The sequence below is a fragment of the Bidens hawaiensis genome, unplaced genomic scaffold (assembly GCF_021521415.1).
Source record: "Bidens hawaiensis isolate Kalapana, Puna unplaced genomic scaffold, B.hawaiensis_p1.1 tig00032806_1, whole genome shotgun sequence".
Taxonomy (NCBI): Eukaryota; Viridiplantae; Streptophyta; class Magnoliopsida; order Asterales; family Asteraceae; genus Bidens; species Bidens hawaiensis.
In genome coordinates, this window is record NW_027495605.1 from 19215 (window position 1) to 42360 (window position 23146).

Genomic DNA, 23146 nt, shown 5'->3' on the forward strand with positions numbered 1-23146 from the left:
TGGAGAAACGGAGGGTCCCTCGCCAAACACTCGATCAAGTTAAGGCGTGGGCCGAAGCACGTCAGAAAGAGTTCAAAGCTGAGTTGGATGAACGCTTGCGTTCACTTCAACAGGCTGACAAATTCGGCAGTACTCGCCAACATCTCAACATGAACAGTGAGTGCGAGTACTCGGACGATGAGCGGGAAGAATCCGATACCGACGCAAACCCTCGCCATAAGGCAAAAGGGAAGCGTAAGGAAACGGACTTCCAGCCGGCAAGGAATTTTGGAGAAACCTTTAAACCAACGAACGCGGGGAGAAACCCACGTGACTTCTCCAAAACCTTTAGACCAACTGCTGCAAATGCGGGAAAGTCCAAGTTTGCAAGGGACATTGCGGAAGCAATCGCCCCGAGAAGTGCCAAACAAATGTCCAACATCGGCACTTATGATGGTCTATCCGACCCAGACGACCACCTGAACAGATTCATTGCGGGGGCATTCGTCAGTAACTGGACGGAACCCACGTGGTGTTATATGTTCCAGATGACTCTGGTTGGAGCGGCCAGGGCATGGTTCGATCGTTTACCGGCCCACCACATCTATGATTGGGCAGACTTTCAGAACAAGTTCAGCCAACACTTCAGCCAACAGAGGAAATATACTGAAGAACAGTGGACGATCCTCAACTGCGTTAGAGAGGAGGATGAATCTTTACTAGACTTCATCACTCACTTCAACTCCAAAAAGCTGAGTCTGGGCAACATAAGTGAAGATCTTGTTCGCGCCGCTTTCATCCAGGGCGCCGAATACCCAGAGCTTATCCGCACATTGACGGGTAAGGACGGCATGCCGTCCACATGGGATGCCATCATGACGGCGGCCAAGCGCTTTGCCGAGACGGAGAAGCAACTGGGAAGGGATCTTCCCCAGAGTACACACCTCTACACGCAAAGGACCAGAGAAAACAATTTTCGGATCGCCCGGCAGAACAAAAAGAGGAAGCTAGGTATTTGGCAGTCAAGGGTAAACTTTGACACCTCATCCAGCTCTCGCCCTCTTGTTGGCGGAAGGGATAACACACACCCTTCAAGCCGAAAACACCGGTGGACGCCACTCACCAAAAGCGTCACGGAGATATTTGCCACCGAAAAACTACCATGGCCAAAAGCTCCAATGATCCGGCAGCGACCTAATGCAGATCAAGGCAAATCCTGTGATTTCCATGGGACAAAAGGTCATAGTACGGAGGAGTGTACATCCTTGAAGGATATTGTTGAAACATTCGTCAAGGATGGAAGACTTGCACACCTTGTGGCATCAATCAAGAAGGGAGGAAGGAATGATAACCGATACAGGGGCAACGGACGAAAGCCCGTTGACATTAGCATCAACATGGTTCATGGCAACATCAGAGGAAGAAAAAGGCGAGCGACAGAACCATGCGCGTGGAAGGAAGCTGAGGTGCGCTTCCCGCGAGTGCCAGGAGGACCCAGCAAAGAAGGCCCTATTGTCATCAAAAGCCAGCTGGGGCACTACATCACTTCCCGCACTCTTGCTGATAACGGCGCCTCGTCAACGGTGATGTACAGGCAGTTCTTCGACAAGCTAGATGACGAAGACAAGGAACGCCTGGAAACGATCTACGCCTCGATGGAAGGGTTCGACGGCAGCACCAACACCCCCATGGGTATCCTATCTTTCCCCGTCACTCTTACGGACGGGAATCACTCATGCACTGAAGACGTGGATTTTGTCGTGATGAGGAAGCCATACCACACATACGACATTCTCTTCGGAAGAGACGGGATGGCAAGATTCAACGCCGTGGTATCTTCAGTCCACGGCATGATGGGATGGCCAACAGCTGAGGGTGTAGCGATGATCACCGGCATTCCCCAGGTATGCATCGCATCTGTCTCATCTAAACCCAAACCAAAGATGGCTAAACCAACCATCACCGAACCGGAAAGATGGGCCTTCAACGGCAAATACCCTGACCAGGCCGTTACCATTGGCCCAACAGTTGTTGATCCCACACGCACCGTACTCAAATGCTTACTACAGAAAAACGCTGACATCTTCGCGTGGACACCAGCTGACATGACTGGTGTACCTCGAAGTAAGGCAGAGCATAAGCTCAAATGCGATCCGGCTGTTACGCCAGTCGTACAAAAGCGCAGAGTAATGGGGCCAGAACAAACTAACGCGTGTAGAACCCAAGTCAAGGAACTCCTTGACGCAGGCATCGTACGCGTTAGCAGATATCAAACATGGGTTGTAAATCCCGTTATGGTACCGAAGAATAACAAACAATGGCGCATGTGCATAGATTTCAAGGACTTAAACAAAGCATGCCCCAAAGATTGTTATCCGTTACCCGAAATTGATCTTAAGGTGGATTCGTTAGCACCGTTTCGCCTTAAATGCTTCCTGGATGCGTATAAGGGATACCATCAAATCCACATGGCCGTTGGTGATCAGGACAAAACCGCTTTTCGGACGCCCGATGGTACATTTTGTTATCAAATGATGCCATTTGGACTTAAGAATGCCGGGTCCACATACCAACGCCTGATGGACAACCAGTTTCATGCCCAAATTGGGTGGAACTTGGAAGTCTACATGGATGACTTGGTCATCAAAAGCCCTGACGCAGAAGCGATGTTGAAAGACATCGAAGAAACTTTCAACACGCTCAGGAAGATAAACATGAAGCTCAACCCGAGCAAGTGTGCCTTTGGAATGGAAGAAGGGAAGTTCTTGGGGGTCATCGTCACTAAAGATGGCTTCAGAGCGAACCCTGAAAAGGTCGAAGCCATTATCAAAATGGAATCACCTACTACCATCAAACAGGCTCAGACACTGAATGGACGACTAGTCGCACTTAATCGCTTTTTGGCAAACCACGCGGATAAGTCGTTTCCTTTCGTGTCAACGTTGAGAAACTGTTTAAAGAAAACGCACTTCCGCTGGACACCAGAAGCGGAAGCAGCTTTTCAGGAGATTCGGTCACGCTTGATCGAACTCCCAACGCTCACGGCACCAGAAGCGGGGGAGGGGTTAATCCTATACCTTTTCGCAACAGATAGAGCAACCGGGGCGGTCCTGCTAGTTGAACGGAAAGGCACCCAGATGCCAATCTATTATGTCAGCCGTATCCTAACAGACGTAGAAACCCGGTACTCTACCCTCGAAAAATTAGTCTTAGCACTTATACACGCTTCACGCAGGTTAAGACGATATTTCCAGGGTCACCCAATCACCATTCTCTCCAACTTCAAACTTGCAAACGTTCTAAGCAAACCCGAGTTATCGGGACGCCTAGCCAAATGGGCAATTGAGTTGGGGGAATACGCGATAAAGTATAAGCCAAGACCAGCCATAAAAGGCCAGGTTTTGGCCGACTTTATTGCGGAAGTGCCTGCATCGCGGGAAAAAGAGTGCCAGGAAGAGGCTCAACCCTCTCCAGCACAGGACATCAATGATGTCTGGCGACTCTACACTGATTGAGCAGCCAGTAACGAGGGTTCAGGCGCAGGGCTGAAACTAACCAACCCAGCAGGCCAAGAATACACTTACGCTATTCGACTGGATTTTCCAAGTACGAATAACGAAGCCGAGTATGAAGCATTCTTGGCCGGGCTGAGAATTGCGCGTAAGATGGGAGTGAAACACTTGGAAGCCCACGTGGATTCCATGTTAGTAGCCAATCAAATCAACGGGACGTACACGGCCGTGAACGACACAATGGCCCTGTACCTCGCACAAGCAAAAACCCTTATGCGCGATTTTAACGATTGCAAAGTCATACACGTCAAGCGTAGTTAAAACAAATCTGCTGATGCGTTAAGCAAGCTTGCATCATTAGCCTTCACCCACTTGGGAAAGGACATCCGCATTGAACTCCTCGAGGCACCTTCGGTCCCGCACAAGGAAATTTGTGTCATCCAAACCGGCACAGAAACGTGGATGACACCAATAATAAAATACCTTGCGGCAGGTACACTACCAGAGTCAAAAACACAGGAAAGAAAACTACGCTGTAAAGCACTGAATTATCAACTCATCGATGACATCCTATACAGACGTAACTTTCTTGGCCCACTGTTAAGATGTGTGGACAACCAAGATGCTGACTACCTCCTAAGGGAAGTACACGAAGGCATCTGTGGAGTACACGCAGGTCCACGCGCTGTTGTAGCTAAGCTAAACAACGCGGGATACTTTTGGCCGGGGATGCATACAGATGCGCTGGCACACATCAGAAAGTGCAGGTCTTGTCAGCTCTACGCACCCAACACGCATCGCCCGAAGAATGAACTTGTTCCAGTCACCTCTGCATGGCCATTTCAGAAGTGGGCCATCGATGTGACAGGCCCATTTCCTACAGCAGCAGGAAATGTTCAGTTTCTAGTGGTAGCCATCGACTACTTCACCAAGTGGATAGAAGCAAAACCCTTAGCCCAAACAACCGCGAAACATATCAAAAAATTTATTTGGGAATTTATTATTTGTCGTTTTGGACTTCTACAGAATTTGGTGAGCGATAACGGCACCAACTTTGCTGACAAGAAGCTACAAAAGTGGCTGGAAGAACTTCAAATCACCCACACTTTTACCTCAGTGGCGCACCCGCAGGGTAATGGTGAGGTAGAAAGAGCAAATAAGAGCATCGTCGAAGGCATAAAGAAAAGACTCTTGGAACACAGATCCGGCTGGGTGGACGAGCTTCCGCACGTCCTTTGGGCAAACAGAACACTGAAAAAGGCCAGTACAGGAGAAACCCCGTTCAGTCTCACTTATGGCACTGAAGCCATGGTCCCGGTCGAAATTGGTTTACCCTCACCAAGGGTCTTGATTCAGCCAGAAGACAATGATGCGGAAAGACGGTTAGACCTTATGCTAACCGAGGAACGCAGAGACTTAGCCGCAGTGCGTGAAGAGAACTACAAGCGACAAATGCAAAAGTACTACAACACGCGGGTAAAACTCTGCAACTTCAATATAGGAGACTACATACTGCGTAACAATGAGGCTTCGAACCAACAACGCCCAGGAAAACTGGCCCCGGTCTGGGAAGGGCCATACATTATCAAAGAAGTTCTGGGAAAGGGCGCGTACCGGCTCGAAAGGCTCGATGGCACTCCCATCGCAAGAACATGGAATGGAGCTCAATTACGCAAATGTTATATGTAGATCAATTCCAAACTTGTAAAGAAAAGGCCTAGAGCCACTTCTAATGGAAATGATTCTCCTTTCACAATGTGTTGATAGCCTTACCTTTATACTTATGAACTTCCCACACTGATGTGCCGGTATTCACCGCATAAATATGGGAAGAAGTAAGTCGTTACGTGTGGAAGGCGGCAAAACCCGCATAAACACAAAACGGTAAAAATTTCCAAAGGAAAACCTACACGCAGGTCAGATGTAGGCAAAGTTTAGCCATCCTAAGTGCAAGTGACGGTCTTACCCGCACAATCACGAACAAGGAGGCAAAACTTAAACCTATTATCTACCACGTTCAAAGGTTAACTTATTCTAAACACTTAGAAAATTTCAAAGGAAAAGATGAGGAAAACTTCCACGCAGGTCAGATATAAGTAAAGTTAAGCCATCCTACTAAGTGTAAGTGACGGTCTTACCCGCACAATCATGAAAGAGGAAGCGAGACAAACTTATAATTTGCCACGTCAAAAAGTTAACTTATCTAAGTACTAAAGAAATTGCTAAGTTAAATCAAAACATGCGTAAAATAAACAAGGCAAGGAATTAACACAATCTTTATTCCATCAAAATTCAAATATTACAAAGATTGCTGGGTGCATACCCGCATACAAAATAAGCTATACAAAAACAAAAATCTACGCTAATGGTGGAAAGGGATCTTCAGGATCAAGCTTCAGGACCACTTCCACTTGGACCCGCTCCATCAGTAGAGCGTGGTGGTTCAAGGAAAGCTTTAAGGATAGCTAGCCCATCATCAGCAGCAGCGACTTCGTTCACCTTCTCCACCACCGGATGCGGGAAGGCGGCATACTGGTTCACTGCTTGGTCATAAACAGCTTCAGTATCCACATCATACAAAGGGAAGTTGGAAGGCGGGATGCCTTTCTCAACGAACCCTAGACCAAGCAGGAAGCCGGCTTTTTCCCCATCCTCATGAGAAGCGTTGAGGGCTGCGCTCATAGCATCGTCATAAGACGTCTCTGTGAAGACCCGATGCACAACCTACAAAAAAGAAAAAATACAAGTATCAAAACCTTTTCTATTTAAAAGAAAAGCGTAAAGACATTATGAAGTTAAGCTTACCTGAGACAACGCTTCTCGAAGAAGCCATTCCTTGGTAACCAGAGCTTCCTGGAGGGCAGCTTGAGCTTGGGTACGGGCGCGTTCGGCTTCATTTTTGTTGAGGTTGGCAAGCAACACTTCTTTAGCCGCAGCCTCTTCAACGCCCTTTAGCTTCCGCTCAGTCTGGTCAAGCACCCCCCTCTGGTCCAGGATCTCTTGAAGCTTCTTCGCGTCTTCCATCGCCAAGGCATCATGAGCCTGTTGGAGCACCTCTAGTTTAGCTTTAAGTTCCTCATTCTCGAGGCGTAGAGGCTCAACAACAGCTTCAGCCTTGGTGGCCCTTTCAGTTGCGTTCCGAGCAGTTTCCTTAGCCAGCCGAAGCTGTTCGTTAACAGCTTGGGCAGCCTTGGAACGGGCCTCGAGACGGGCCTGAACTTCAACTTCAAGGGCCTTGAACGCCTTCTCCTTCTCCGCAGCAGCCGCGGAGAGCCTCCTATTCTCCTCCCGGACAGCCCGCGCCTTAGCTGCTTATTGGATGCGAGCTGCTTTTAACTTGTCGTTTTCACGACAAAGCAGCTCGACGCGCGGCTGCATCCGGGCGAGGAGAACCCGAAGCTCATTGGTTAGCCTACCCTCCTGGTAGCTAGCCATGGCTTCCCCCAACGCACCACTGGGAGCTGCGTGACGAGCCCACTCCACGCACTCCACAGGGGTGCGAAGGGTTGTTCCTCGGCGGATGTTCCATCGTGGAACATACACTTCATTGGAATCCGACACTGCAAAAAAACAAAAGGCAGTTAGGAAAAGATGATATAAAAAAAAAAAAAAAAAAAAAAAAGGCCAAAAGAACCCTACGCACCTGTAGGGTCAACAACAGGCCGATAACCGCCAAACCCATCACCTGAACCCAAGGGAAATCCGTCCAAGAGATCAGGTAGATGGGAAGGAGGCAGAGGTTGGCGAGAAGCCCCATACATACCTGAAGGATCGGCCGTCGTTGCCGATGACGGAGGAGGCATGGTGAAGGCCGCCGCGGTAGTAGAAACCAACGGAGGTGAACTCACTGTATGTGAACTCACAACCGTGGTCGCCGCTGCGGAGCCCGCAGAAAAAGTAACCGCCGGCTCAGTGAAAATGCGGTAAATATGGCACTGACAGCCGGCGGTGATGTCATCACAGCTGGAACAGTTGGCTCAACGGAGTGAGCAACTGAACCAGCAGAAGCAGGCGCAGGCGCAGCCGCCTGGGTCGTCGCCTCAGGTAGGCTGACCAAGCCTACCGTCATGGGTCCGGAGGTACTCCTCCCCGCTTCACCTCGGAATGCGGTAGCATCCACGCCTGCACAAAGAAGATAAGTATTAATGATGGAATGCTATGAAGTTAAAAATAAAGTTTGTACTTACGGGTTTTCTTGAGCCTGAAAGTGCGGACAGGCGGGGATGAACCCGATGGAGCCGGCCTCTTCACGCCGCTCACCGTTGTCTTCCTGGGCTCTCCGGAGGTGACAGTCGTCACAGCCTCCGGAGCAGTGGTCTTATCACCACCGGGGTTCCCCGCCACCTCCTCGCTCTCGGTATCTGAATCAGACCGAGGCACCGGATCGGCAGTGGAGGCCATCTTCGCCTTCCCTTTCCCGCCGGCAGCCTTCTTCTTCCGCACCAACGAAGGACCATCTGCGGATTCCTCATCGGAACACAGGATTAGAGGAATTCCAGCAGAGGTTTCAACATTGAGGGGTCGAGGGTTGAATAACGTCTTACCTGGCCGCCTGGCGCTCAGGATCTCGTGGCCTGGCGGGTAGACCTCCACGAACCGATCCGCCGTCTGTGCAAGGATGGGCAACTCGTTCTCATCTAGAGCACGAGTACCCATCCGAGCGGGACTATCAGCCTCCCGCGGATACAGGAGCGACTGCAAGTCGTTCCCCTCTGAAATAAAAGACAACAGTTAGAAGACAAACATATATAAACAAAGAAGACAGAGCATACCGTAAGGGACAGAGTTCAAACCGTATTTAAGGACGATCGGGATCTTTTGCGCCTCCGCATTCTTCCACACCCGGCTCATCCCGAGCATCACCATCCCGGACTCCGCAAGGCGGTAAACCGGAGATTGGACTCGGGATATCTTTGAAAACCATTCCGCCTCCTGGTAGTTGGAGGCGTGAAGGCTGGGGAGTGCTTGCCCATTCTTGAACTTCATGGCAATGGGGATGGCGCGAGCGGAGATAAAAAAGAACTCCCGCTTCCATGAACGAAGACTGCGCTCGGTTGCGCAAATCTTCAAACCCTTGATCCGGGTTATCAGAGTATACCACCCCTGGATGCACCTCCAAGAGTAGAAGGTCATCAGGCGGTCGACGAAGGGCTCAATGCCCAGAATCCGGCACACCCACTCGAAGTGGCGAATCTTCGCGATCGCCATCGGGTGCACCTCGGTCAGGTGTACACCGTGCCTCTCTAGGACACGGTACACAAACTTTGTCAACGGGAACCTAAGATTCCCATAGACAAAGAATGCAGCATATACCCCGATCTTGCCTCTGGGGCATCATACACCGTCTGATGAGGTTCAGGAAACTCAGGCTCGAGAGACTCGAGCATGAACTTCCTGACGATGTAATGATATATAGATCGACAGGCAGAGCACACTGGCACTCGCCAGCAGTACTCTTGTCATCGGCGTACACCCCAGCCTCCTGGGCTGTAGCCTCAAGATCGTGAGAAGACATCTTGCAGGTATGAAAAAGAGAACGATTTCAAGAGAATGCTCGACTGAAAAGGCGAGTATTCGCCGGAAATCGTTTTGAAGATGAAGAGAAAAGTGAAAGTGTGGATTACAAAGGACCCTCTCCCCCTTTATATACTAATCGCAATTAATGCGATGAATTTAATGCGGAAGAGAGAGAAATCGCAGGTGCAATGAAACTATGACACGTGGCAAAAAGCAAGCTGGCAACAGCTGTTGATAGGACGCGTGCCAGTAATTTCGCGGCCACGCGCCCGAAAATTCGCGCCCACGCGCCTGAAAAAGCGCCTGGAATGACCATATACTGTCACGTCGTCATAACTTCTTGCACGTCCTGACACTGTCAGAAGAAACCGTCGGACGACGTTTCAATAGTTTGGACTGTTCTTATCATTTCACCAACTCTTCGAATTTCAAAATTTCAAAAAGATTCAAAAGCGGGAAAATACCCATTACCTTGGCAACCAAGTAACTATAAGACAGGTGCGAGTAAAGTGTTAAGGCAAAACCCTTCACATACTTAGCACCCGCAGGAAATTGACGCCAGGAATACCTTGGAAGTAAAGTAACCGTAAGACGAGTGCGGGTACAGTGTCAAGGCAAAACCCTTCACATACTTAGCACTCCGCAGGGAATTCAAACCAAGAAGGATCTTCTGGGCCATGCTTGCGGAAACGGGAATAACATCCCCGCATGGTGGGAACGTCGAGAACTATATTGTTTTGAAACTCCAAGATGGAATTGGTGGTTTTAACATAATTGATCACTATGTTGAAAACTACCAAAACCCCATGGAGAATCCACACAAGTAGGACTCAACGCTCCTGACTTGCGAGGAGGTTACAGACCTACCCGCTTCATACCCAAAGATCAAGCAGAAAAATCGGGAATTTCTGCGTGACATTAGGAAAACCGCGGGAAGAATCCCCACGGAAAACCTTAAAACTAAAAACCCTTTTCAAAATCCCTTGCTAGTCCAAAAGTTCACCTCACTTATTAATAATTCATGAGAAGAACATTGGACTGGGGGGACTTGAAGAGGTAGGTCCCAGCAGAGCCCAGTTGGACCCGCAAGACTCACCTTGAACAGGGACGTCTGCGCAACGACCAACTGCTTCCGCAGGACCCACCATGCTCAGATAAGACCTTACGCGCAGTACGCTAGCTGTACCCGCAGGGAAAGCCTCCCAATGGTGAAGTACCCCGCTTGTTCCCGCAGTTGCGGATACAAGCCATCAGGGAAGGCTACCCGCACTGATAGCAAGGCTACACGCACAAGGCATTAACTCTTGCTACTTCAGTAGTCACCTGAAGGAATGAGCAAGGCGGGAACACTCCCGCCCAAATGAGCCAGTCCGTATGCTTCTGGAAGATCTTTTGTACTATACCTACTAAGGTATGGGCAAAACAGACGATCTGACCAGAGCAGCCCATGAACCAATCACAGGGTGACAGCTCACCGACAACAGTACGAGGAGGAGCACCCTCTAGTACTGTTTCACTATTAGCCGTTGCCTACTTACCAACCCTTACTATGGGACGTGCGCAGCCTACAGTTGGTGGAACAGTGCATAGACGGCAGTAAAGGAACAGTATACAGCCGACCTTTTCACTGTCGGCCGCAGCCTATCCACCAACCAGCATGGCTTGTGCGTAGCCCACTGTTGGTAGAACAGGAATACTATTCAGCCGGCTGTACCTTCTAGGAAACCTACCTTCGGCTATAAATACTCCAACACCTTGGAATGGTAAGGACATCATCTGATATCTCATTATCTTATCTTCTCTAGCAATATCTTAATATACACTTATATTCAGAGCAATCTAGTCTGATTCTCACGCCGGAGGGTGGTCACAAGGAGGAACCCCCCCTTCTCAGTGACGAGCTTACGGTGTCTGTTTTGCAGGTCACCTGAAGAACAACCTTCTTTGCTGGACCTCATCCGCGTGGGAAACATTACTTAACCCCCAGATTATCCGTAATCTGCCCCGGGTGACTTAGTGTTTCTTCAATTAGTCACTTTAATATTATTAATATTTTATTAGTAATAATAATAAAAAATAAATAAAAATAAATAATATTAATAATAAATGAATATTCATAATAACTATTTTTAGGACCCTCGTGCTGCAATGAGATCGTTAAACCGTATACGCGTTGTGAAATGTTAACTCATTAAGTTTAAAAAAATTTATATTGATAATGCAGTAATAGTTCTAATAAAATAATAGTTATATTAAATATACAAAACAATAATGATAATTATATAATAATAATATAATAACTATAATTGGAAAATAATAATAATAATTATTAAAATATAATTATAATTTTATAATAGTAATAATGATGGTTGACTTTTGGATTCCTTAAAGGAATAAAAAAAACACTCATAACCAAAGGAATGAAAATTCTAAAAATGGAAGAAGTTTCATTTCATGTGGAATGAATGATCCATTCAATTTATGCATGGTAACCAAACATTCTTTTTTTTTATTTATTTGGAATGAGCTATTACATTTCACATTCCATTCCTCTATAACAAACACTACCTATATTTGTGACAATAAAGATACGAATCAATAATTTACTACAAACCAACTAGGAACCAAAAATCGAGTCCACTAAAAGCTACCGAAAATAGATTATTACAAATATAGTAAACATAAAAAAAATCAATAAGTCCTCATAGCATTGTTTCTCAAACAAAATTATTAACCAAAATTTTACATTGGAATAGAAGGTAAAAGACAAAAACCCGCGCTGGTAACCCATAGTAAAACTAAGTATTTTAAAAACTATAATAATAGATTTTAGGGTACAACAAATATACACGAGTAGATAGATATAGGAGAATTATTTCAAACATTATAATAAGTTTAACCTAATAACTTTTAAGTACGTCCCTTTAGGACGTAGTGTGGTGGTAAAAGTGTAATCTATTATGAAGATTGAGGGTTTAAATCGTGCAACGTACATGCATAAAGTGATGTTATAATACCGATAACAAGTATACACGAGTAGATAGATATCGATGAATTCTTTCGAACATTATAATACCGAATTCGATCAATCGAAGTGTACATTGTATTATGTTCAGTCTAGCAACTATTTACTACATGAATCCAATCCAGAGGAGAGTTCATCAACTCATTCTCACCCTGTGATTTCAGTCCAAATCCAAAATCACAAAAATTATAATAACAAAAAAAATAATAATAATAAAAAAAAGTTCAAAACATATATTTTTCCAAACACTTTACCAACACATCTTCTTTAATCCTGCATGATTCTTCATCACCAATATTATTCCTATCATAAACAATTTTACAGTTCTTGAAGAACTCACACCCGATTACGACGTCGATAATGATGAGAATAGAGTACAAATAAGCAATGAATAGTCCTTCAAATACCATGCTTGAAGTAGGTTTATCAACTCCGGAACTGGAATAGGCTTTGATCACCCGGAACTGGAAAAGGAATTCAATTCCGGCCAATGCGATGTTCACCGGAAGTGATATCGACAGAGCGATAGATGTTCTTCCTCTGATCATCACACAAGCTTTGAGAAATGAGATGAGCCCACCACTCAGTTCCATTCCAGAGAGAATTAGAGCTAAGTTGCATGTGATCAATGCATTGGTTATAACTATGGAATACAGGATTCCGCCGAATAGAGTGAAGATTAAAGAGTGGGTGTTGATCATGTTAAGGTTTTGTAGGCAGTTGAAAGCTATAAAAAGAACCCAAAAGGAAGTGGCATTTGCTGAGATTATTATTAAGGTGTTGCAAATTTGTGTTTTGAGGATGGAATTGAAGATTCCGGAGATGGATGGAATTGGGTTCCGGTGGAATTGGATTACGATTGCTTTTGCTAATAAGAGGAAGGATAGTGAAAAGGGTAGGATTAGAATGGAAGAGGAAATGGTTTGGGAGAGTTTGAGGTTGAGAATGGAAAAGAATTCCGATTCCGGGGGGAATCCAGCTGCGTCGAAGAGGGACCGGAGTCGGGTGTGGACGGAAAGGGAATCAGGGAGGAGGGAATTGGAGATGAGGAGAGAAGCGGAAAATGGGAGGGCTAAAATGGCGGCAAAAGTGAAGTAATTGTAGTGACTGAGGAAAGTATGGATTGATGTCCGGATGATTGGAATGGTGGATTCCATCGAGAGAAGATGGAAGTGAGAAAGGGTGGATTTGATGATGATATGGAGGGAGGGTGTTTGGTGCATTAGATGAATGGATGGGTTACCAACTAAAAGCTAACTAATGATATACATGGAGTTGTTCAGCCTTAATTTTATCATGCTTAAAATATATGATATTATTAGTTGCAAGGGTTTAGAATAATTAGGGGTTTAATAATAAAACAAGAGTAGGGGTATTATTATTATATTGAAAGATAGAAAGTTGAAATGTCATGTGGGTTACTTGGTGATGCAAAGAGGTTGATGTGGGCCTTTTGCTATAGGTTTGGGTGGAGTAGAATGGACTCATATTAGGGTCACACCTTTCAATCATTACAAGGTAACATATGGGTGTTTATGTGGTGAAGTTTCGGGTTTCTAATTTTTGATTATTTTTCGGTTAAATGAAAAACTTGGTTGAGCTTAGTTCAAAGTGGTCAAAAGTGAATTTGAATTTGTTTCCGGTTTTGCACTGAAAAAAGCAAGTTTTAACAAGATGAGTGTCCATTGGCTTGGGTCTTTGGCTACTCAGTTTGAATACATATGAATTCAGCATCTTTGGTTTGACGGTGAGACTAAAGAAAGGTAAATAGGTGGTTTGAGTTGAATCAGACACTATTTATATGATGTTAAAGTGTACATTATTGTTAAATTTGGATTGGTTTCTCTAAGCTAATAAATATCCAAATATCAAAACATAGGGGGGGTAAAAAGCATGAAAGTAAATTGTATCTTAGAATAACTAACTCTTTACTATAATCAAAAAACTAATAATTAATTATACCGTTTTATATTTTTGGTAAGTGACAAGGAATAACTCTAGGCCAAGTGGCATACCATGTATAGTCAGCTATTTGACAAAAGTAAAAAAAAAAAAAGTTGTTTTTGTTGCTCAACCACCGTGTAAAGTTTGCATTAATTACTAATAATTATAAACTTAAGTAAAAATCAATTATTTTACTTCATGATTTCTAATTATTTCTCATGTCAAATCTTTAACATTTACGTATGATATCATTTACTTTAAGGGTAGTCAATAAAGAAAATGTACTAGTATGTTATCGTTATGGTGGGGATTGTGTAATTTATAAGGTTAATCTATGTGTTGGTTTGGTTTATTTTTATGAGAGAGAGAAAAAAGCTTCAAAACTATAGTCGTAATATAACAAAAAAAAAAAAAGGTAACTGTTTCGCTTTCCTTTCATTATGTAACCTCCAAACTTGTGTTATCAAGCCCACACACCATGCCCACATATCTATGACACAACTATATTTAGGAGAGTAAGTGCCAAAATCGTTCATGAGGTTTGGTCAATTATGCGATTTTCGTTCTTTTTTTTTGGTGCAACTGGACCATTGAGGTTTCTCCCTTCTTGCCAATTACGTTCAAATGTTAACTCCGTCTGTTACCATCGTTAAGTATAGGGGCAATTACGGAAATGTTAAGATTTGTTTGAAACGAAAGTTAAATAGGTCTATTCTATTTGGTTTAGGGTTACTGCGCACATATGTGTATAATTGTTCAGGCTAGCCAAGGATCGAACCCAATCTTGTTCAAAATTTTATGTTTCTGGATCCTAATATACGGAGGGAAACAGTAATCAGCCCATGATTCCAAATAAGAAATCCAATATTTTCATTTTTTTTTCACAAAAAAGATTAAAGATCAACTCAATACTCTTTTCTTGTACTTTAACCATTTCTAAATTTTTTAAATTAAAATTTAATTCAATAACTTGAATGTATATTGTAGTTTCCAACAACTAAAATAGTTTCAAGTTTAAAAATTAAATCATATTAATTATAACACTCATTTTTCTTAAGATAAAGATAGATATGAATAGTATAATTGTAAATGTCCATGTTAAAAGTGTTAAATGTGTTTGGTGTTGCCCTCAAGATGTTTTGCATTATCTTCCAATCAAGTTACTTTCGTATCGTATTTTAACACATCTGTGCTTTTGTTGGTTTCTTTTAAAAGCAAATCTAGCATTGTCATTAACTAGCCTATGTTTAATATATTGTGTCTAATCAGAAATGAAACTATTTTGATTTTATGTTTAATTTATTCATTTAATTAAATGTGAATTACAATGATATGAATAAAAATTTGAAAAGTCCGAACTCAATTTTTTTTAAAGGTCTTAAAATTTTTGTTCACTTTAGACCATCAAAATAGTTGGGCCAGCCTTAGAGATAGCTTGGCTCATTTACACCCCAACACATACACACGTCAATTCTCTAACTTCAAATCAAGAAGGTAATCATGCATGAGTACAAAGCAACAATTATCACATGCATATAATGACTAAAATCCAAATACAACGTAATATTACAAAACAAGTTCAATCAAGGACCGATTACAGATAGATACGCCACTTGAAGACATATAGCATAATGAAGTAATGAACCCATGCTATTATAACTTTGTAGAAGGATAAAAAATTTGTATGTTAAGTAACTTTTACCGTGTCCATAAGTGATGTTAAAGTCATTGATATAATTAACTTGTATATGTTACATGAAGAGATTGGTGACAACATAAGTGATGTATGGTTTACTATTAATTTATGACGACGAAGATATTTTACTCCTTATTTGTGATGGTTTAGAAAAGCTACAATTTGTTATAATTTCTTGACAGTGTTTTTAGAACTAAAGTAGTTTGTCATTTTTAATATGGTGTAGTGGTTATGAAGCCTAAATTTCTATATTTGTTAGTCGTAAAAAAAAATAAAAAAGAAAGTAAAGTAGTTTAAAGCCCAATCATTGCAAGTCGACTTTTACTAAGGGGGTGTTTGGGATTCCTTAGTTTACCCTTATTACTTTTCAAAAAGTTAATAAGTTATAAGTTGGTGAAAATAAGCGATCCCAAACACCCTCTAAAAGAATATCAACCATTTATTTCAATGCGCCTTGTTCAGTTGTTTGTATATGGAGTGGGTCAGTGGGATATTAGGATGTGGGCTACATTGGGCTTAATGGGCCGGATCTCATTTAACCCCAATCTGAAGCATTAAATTTTATTTGGATATTGGACCCCGTAATGACGCACTAACAACGGGCTATTCATATTTTCAAATGAACCAAAAATGGCTGAAAACGAATATGTGTTATATATTCAAAATGCCAATAAGCAAATATACAACAAAGGTTGGTTTTGTAATCAAATTCAATAGATGCAAATTGACACTCATAAAGCATTACACTAGATAGCATGCATACTGGATATTTGATGGTCAAATGATGGATCAAAAAATCAAACATTGACAAATAATAATGTAGGCTTACCATTTGGATGAATATTGATTCAACCTTTTCTTTGAAAGGTAAATTTTAGAAGGAAATAAACAAGGTGATTGATGTTTTTTTTTTTTTTACTTAGAAACATAACATGCATTTGTAGATGATGAATGCAATGTCGCAAACATATTATATATCAAATGTTTGTTCTTATTTTCATTGCAAGGCATACCCTTGTTTTTCTACTTTGATAGTTTCATGTATGTACACTCTTTTGAACCTCTGCAATAAGCATCAAAGATATCATATACATATCATAATGGATGCTACAAAGTTTAACATGCAATTAGAGACAGCCGTAAAGGATGGATTCTTTAATTTTGTCTATATATTTCCTTAGTAAACTGAAGCTTTCAGGATTTTTCGTCACGGGCGTAAATATGTATGAAAACTTGGGTTTGAATAAAATGCATGATCTAGTTAATAAAATGTATTTTTGGCTCATTCAATGCCCTGGTTGCGGTGAACGCATATAATGTATATATGAGTGGGCTCTCGGGTGGGCAAAAGTGAAATTGCACTAATTTTGATGTTATTTTAATAATTTCATGAAAATAACATTAAAAGTGGCGGAAGGTTAATCATGCATCATGTGGTGGCGTTGATGGCCGAAAGACAAAAGTGCATGCACCAATCAGCCGTTGTCCCAATGGTTGAGTGTTATGTGACTTATGTCCAAGGCTTGATGCAAAACTACTATCGAGTCGGGGTCTCACCGGAAGCAGCCTCTCTATTTCTACGGGGTAGAGATAAAGATGTCTACATGTTACCCTCCTTAGACCCTACCATAACTTTGCTATGGGTGGGATTTACTGAGTACGATGATGATGACTGAAAATGTGGGTTTGAAAGTTGGAGGGGTGTTGGGTACAATACATGATTTTACAAGGGTGAGAATAGCATTAGATGAAACTGAAAATGACCGCCGTAACGGACATTCGGACAATCCTAAACAAACACTTCCGGTTCCAAATTAAGACAAAAGCAAGCCTTTTAACCTTTTCACATTTAGTACAAGTGTTTACATTTGATTTGGTAGCTTTCTAGAATATATGGATTACCAGTAAAAACAAGCAAGTATTGTTTATTCAAAATTTACCTATTCTAATAAAGTAAAATAGCTGTAGACACATGTCAGTTTGTGGTTAAACATCATAATTTTTTCCCCTCCAAACTAATAACTACTTAATAAATCAATAATTATTCACTTTACTTTAAACTCTATTTTATTATATATACTATGCATTTTTATAAAAATAAATATTTTTATAAATTATAAATATATGCTTTAAATCTATCTATTTATTTTTTCAGTTAATTTACTAAACTATATATATACTAAAATGTAATAATATAACCATTCACTTTCATATATAATAAAGTTTATCATAGCCAATTTCTCAGTTTTTTTATTAATAATTATTTTAGGTTTTTTGTGGAACTTAAATTCGATTGTTACGGGTCAAAAGTTGGTAAATAGATTGTGTGGTACAAGTTAACTACATCCGGCTCAAAATTTGTTACAAGTCAAAAAGTGGTAATATGAGTATTTTTAAAAGTTTGTTCAAAGTTTTGACTTGAAAATGTTAAACAAATTAAAGTTAGAATTTTAAACGTGATTTAGGTTTCGAATCTATTTTCAATGACATTTTTGGAAATAATGAAAAGATTCGGGATTTGGCTAATTGACTATTTTTCCTACAACTAATTAAATTTAAGAAAAGACGGCGAACACTTTCGATATGCTACCTCTAGACCTATCAATACTTCTAAATTTTATGATTTTATCAAATTTGAAACATTTGTGTCAGCATTGATTTTTCCTTTAATGGTGATTAAAATGTAGTGTGTGAAACATATCATACAAAATTATGCTCAAGTGAAGCAAAACATTCACAAAATTGAACATGTTAACGTGTTATTTTTATGTAATGTCATTATGGCAAAGTCGAGAAGCCCCCTCAAAATTATAAAAATCATTTTCATGGTGTAGCCCAGAACAATTATTGTAAGAAAATTTTTTTTGAAATTGGTTTATAACCAAATTTCTTTCAATTATATATATATATATATATATATACTGAGAATCAAATTCCCAACAGATGGACCGTTCTCAAGTATGTTTTGCAATTGCGTTATTATTATTGTTGTTATTTATTAAGTTCATTTTTTTTAAAATCATTTTATGATACACAGTATGCACTTATTTGCTTTATTTATAACTTTATTATTTGAATCATCTCATGTGTTACACGGGTTCTAAAACTAGTCTAACTAATGTATTAAAGCAAAACCATTTTGTCCACATGCCATTCAATTATACCCTCCACATAGAGTTTTCATTTTTACAATTTCTCCTTCATGAGTGATAAAATGAAAAATAAGTTGTTGGTGGGAACTGAACTCAATACCTTAATTTTAAATGTTTATGGCTTACCAACTCAACTAGGATGAATTGATGTTAACCTTCTCTTTTTCTTAATTGGTATAGATTCACAACCTTCCGTTTTGATTTCTTATAAATACAAATACAAATTATTTTTACTAATCTATGTGTTTTATGAAATTATTTATATCTTATGAATCTATAAGATCTGTTATTATGTATATTATTAAATTTAACTTTTTTTATTTTATTTTTTAACTCTCATATATCACACGGGCTCTATCCTAATTAACATTATTTCCCAAAGTGTATATTATTAGAATTTCCGTTAACCTTAGTGATCCGACCGGCCGACCCATAAACTACTCAAGTTATTCATGACATTATTTATGTGACTCATGATATGTAATTTTTTTTTATCACAAAGTGTATATTATTGGAATTTTCGTTAACTTTATTGACCCGACCGAAAAACAAACTACTCAAATTAGTGGACATATTGATGACACAATATACCTAGATCCAACTAGAGATGTTCAACGAAACCGGTTCCTGGAACCGAACCGGTGGACCCGAACCGGACCCGAACCAGTTCCTACCCGTTTTTTGTAGGAACCGGACCCTATCTGATTCAACCTGATGATCCGTGACCGGTTCTTGCATTTCTGAGTGGGGGCGGGTAGGAACCGGAACCGAACCGGAACCGGTTCTGGAACCGAACCATCCGGAACCGGTTCCTAACCGGTTCTAGCCGTTGGATCGAATATAGCCGTTGGAAATCGTTTTTTTTGGCCGTTTTTTGACCGTTGGGGTCAAAAATAGCAGTTTTTTGGCTCCCCCAAGCACCCCACTACTAGTATAAATAGGTATTTGGTGTCATGGGTTCATCACAACACTCAAAACGCAAACCCGAACGCAAAAAAATACAAAAAAAACGCTATTACAACGTTTTGAGTTCTCTAATCTCTTGTTTTCTCTTGTTCTATATTCATATTTGTTGTTATGGCTGCCTCACAATCATCGGTTGGTCAAGGTTCCAACGCCGAACCAAGTTTCGTTCGTATTGTACCTCATAATCGTAATCAAGAGATTTGAGGCAATTGGGATTTGGTTGAATTGAGTGACCATTCATTGAAGGCTCGGTGCAAGTTTTGTGGGATTTATTTAAACCCACTTTCGAATTCAAATTTGAAGAAACACATCGAAAAACCGTATTGCAAGGCGTTGAAAAAGAACGTCGATTCGCAACAAACGCAAATGGATAGTGAAGGCGGAATATTTACATACCAAATTGATCGAGTTCAAGATCGTATGACGAAGTTTGTGATTCAAGAAGCTTTGCCGTTTAGCCACTTCGACAACCCTCGCTTAACCGCCATGATTCGAGATACGCTTCAACCACAATACACTCACGTAAGTCGTCATACTCTTAAACGTTATTGTTTAAATTGTGGAAGAAGGCCAAAGAGGTACTAATTAACATATTTTTATGTTAATTGTTTTTTTTTATTTTTCATGTTATACAAATACGAATCGTAGTTTAGAATCCAAATCGCAAACGAAAAACGAAAAAAAAAAATTTTTTTTACACTGTAACCGGTTGGAACCGGTTACGGTACAGGAACCGGGTTAGGAACCGGTAAGAACCGGTTAGATAGGTTAGGGGTCCGTGGGTGGGAGAACCGGTTCGGTTCCCTAACCGGTTCGAGCCTGGAACCGGTTTAAAAGGGGGTTTTGAATATAGGAACCGGTTAGGAACCGGTTCCGGTTCCTAGTCCCAAACCGTTTTGAACATGCCTAGATCCAACACGAGTGTGACATGCAGCACAACAAACTAACATAGCATATGCCTAAATCTGGCATGAATGCCTCGATTCCTAAAAAAGTACATAGATTTCTTTATGTTTTTATCTTTAAATGTTGTTAAATTTAATAACTTACAGAAATAACAATGTCAAACAATTAAATAAAATGCGGATTCGTAATTATGAAAGAGATTCTTGTAATCAAATTCATGATTTGAATCATATTATCAAATCAAAGTCAACTCGTCCGGGCATGAAGAGCATCTACCGGTTACACTTGCCCACCAACTGTTCGATAAAATGTCTAACCGAAGACAAAGTGACCTTTGGCTCACTTTTATAAACAAAATCATGCAATACTTCAATATCCAGTTGTTTAACAAAAAAAAGAAAAAAAATCTACATTGTTTTGAACCAAATCAATTTGAAATATAACTTAAATTTAATCAAATACAGTGGTAATAAATTAAACTATAACTTGTTTAAAACTCAAAAACCCATAAAGATTATCACCTCTTGACGACAATGGTTCAGTTGCTACTTGCTGACCCGTTGAGCCGAATGCCGAATATCAAACTCGTCTACATACTGCAAGGGATTCGCGGTCTCATTCCTAATCCTTTTAATCTTCGGGCTCAAAAGTCCCCGATGCCTAAACCCGTACAACTTCAACACTTGATTATCCGCAAAATTAAACGCCCGTTCCATACTACTCAAGCACCTCTGCACCGGGTAATCCCCATAACTCCCACACGGCTTACACCCGACAAAATGCGTCACAAAAGGCCATCTCTCATCACCCAAACCCGGGTGATACTTCTCCATCATTTCCTCATACCGATCCACCAAACCCACCCAATACCCGTGAAGAAAATAAGAGTTCTCAATGAAAACCTTTCTCATCCACTCGGGTTTTGTAATCAACAAATAGATTAAAGCCGACTGATCATCGGCTTCAAACGCAGGCCGTCCTTTCAAATTAGCCGTCAAAATCTTCCCCGCTTCCTCACGAACCGGCCCTTTCGGCCCCATTGGCGCCCAATCATCGAGCAAATCCAACGACCACTGACAATTCCTAAACAAAAAACTCCCAGTGTTCAAAGCAATCCAAGACTTCTGATCAAACAACAAATCCGGGTACCCATGAATAACCATATTATGATCTTTATACTTAGATAACGGAAGCTCGAACACCATATCCGTAAACAATGCATCACTATCCATCCACCAAATCCACTCGACTTCCGGATGGGACAACATTAACCTCCTAATCAGCGGCAGTTTCGCCCAATAACCCGACAACTCCTTATCCAAATGAGCCATATTATAGACAATCTCAATCCCATGAATCCTACAATAATCAATCTTATTCTTAATCGATTTCAACAAGTAATGATCACCAATTGCATTATCACACGGGCTCGGTGGAGAGCCGGTAACAAGCAGGATTCGGGGTTTCCCGTTAACCACATTCGGAAAATCTTGATTATGTTCAAGCCATAAACCCCTCTCCTCATCCCAATTGGAGATCTTGGCACCAAGGGTATAGGTGTCATTTAAACTAATAGCACTTTGGTTTAAAATGTCCTCCGGATCGTCAGGATCCTTGTCGGATCGGATCTCGGCTAAGATCCGATTCGTTTCTTCGATGATGGCCTGGCTTTCGAGGTCATTGTCGGAGGACAAGGAACCGAAGCCGATAGTGCCACGGAGGACAAGGATTGTGACAAGGCCACAAAGGATGGTGATCTTGATGTTGTTTAAGGTTTTGTGGATGTGGCGCTTGCCGCGGGTGGTTCGGGTAGCGGTGCCCATTGTTTTGGAAGCTGCTGGGGTTTGGAATTAGGGGTTTGAAGGTGAGTGTTTATGGATGATTGGGTTCCATGATGAAGAAAGTACCACCGACTGCTGTTTATATTGTTTGGGAGTGGATATTCAATTCATATAGGGGAATATTTGATTTGGTAAAAAAAGTAAGTTGCAGCTTTTGGAGTGGATTTGTTTTGGTACGATAAACGCGTAAAAGTATTGTGTTTTGTTGTGTGTTGTGACTTTTGTTAAAGCTAACTGGTGTTTGACTAGGACAGTTGTCAGTTTGGTTTGAGGATCCATGGTCATTTTACAAATAGATAAATAAATAACAATTTAGTAGGGGAAAATTCCTAAAATAGCCCCTTTTAGAGAGGAGTTTCTCAAAATAGTCATTTTTTCCTCAAAACAATTTAAGATTTGGACTGACAAGACGTATTGGGAAAAGATAAAAATAATGAGGGAGCGGTCTAAATTTTGAAGGAAAGTAAGGTAGGAGACGAGATTTGAGAAAATAATGAAGGTAAAGTCCAAATTATTTTGTAATCTTGGAGCAAAAGTCCAAATTTTTCCAAAACTTTTTCTTTCAAAAAACCGTCTTGAAAGACTGTTTTTTTATATTTCCTACCTTT

General features: G+C 41.3%; 1 pseudogene; it reads right to left on the minus strand.

Annotated features, from left to right (window-relative positions):
- Nucleotides 1-21242: 21242 nt before the first annotated feature.
- LOC143584083 (putative xyloglucan 6-xylosyltransferase 3 pseudogene) lies at nucleotides 21243-22520 on the minus strand (annotated as a pseudogene).
- Nucleotides 22521-23146: the final 626 nt, after the last annotated feature.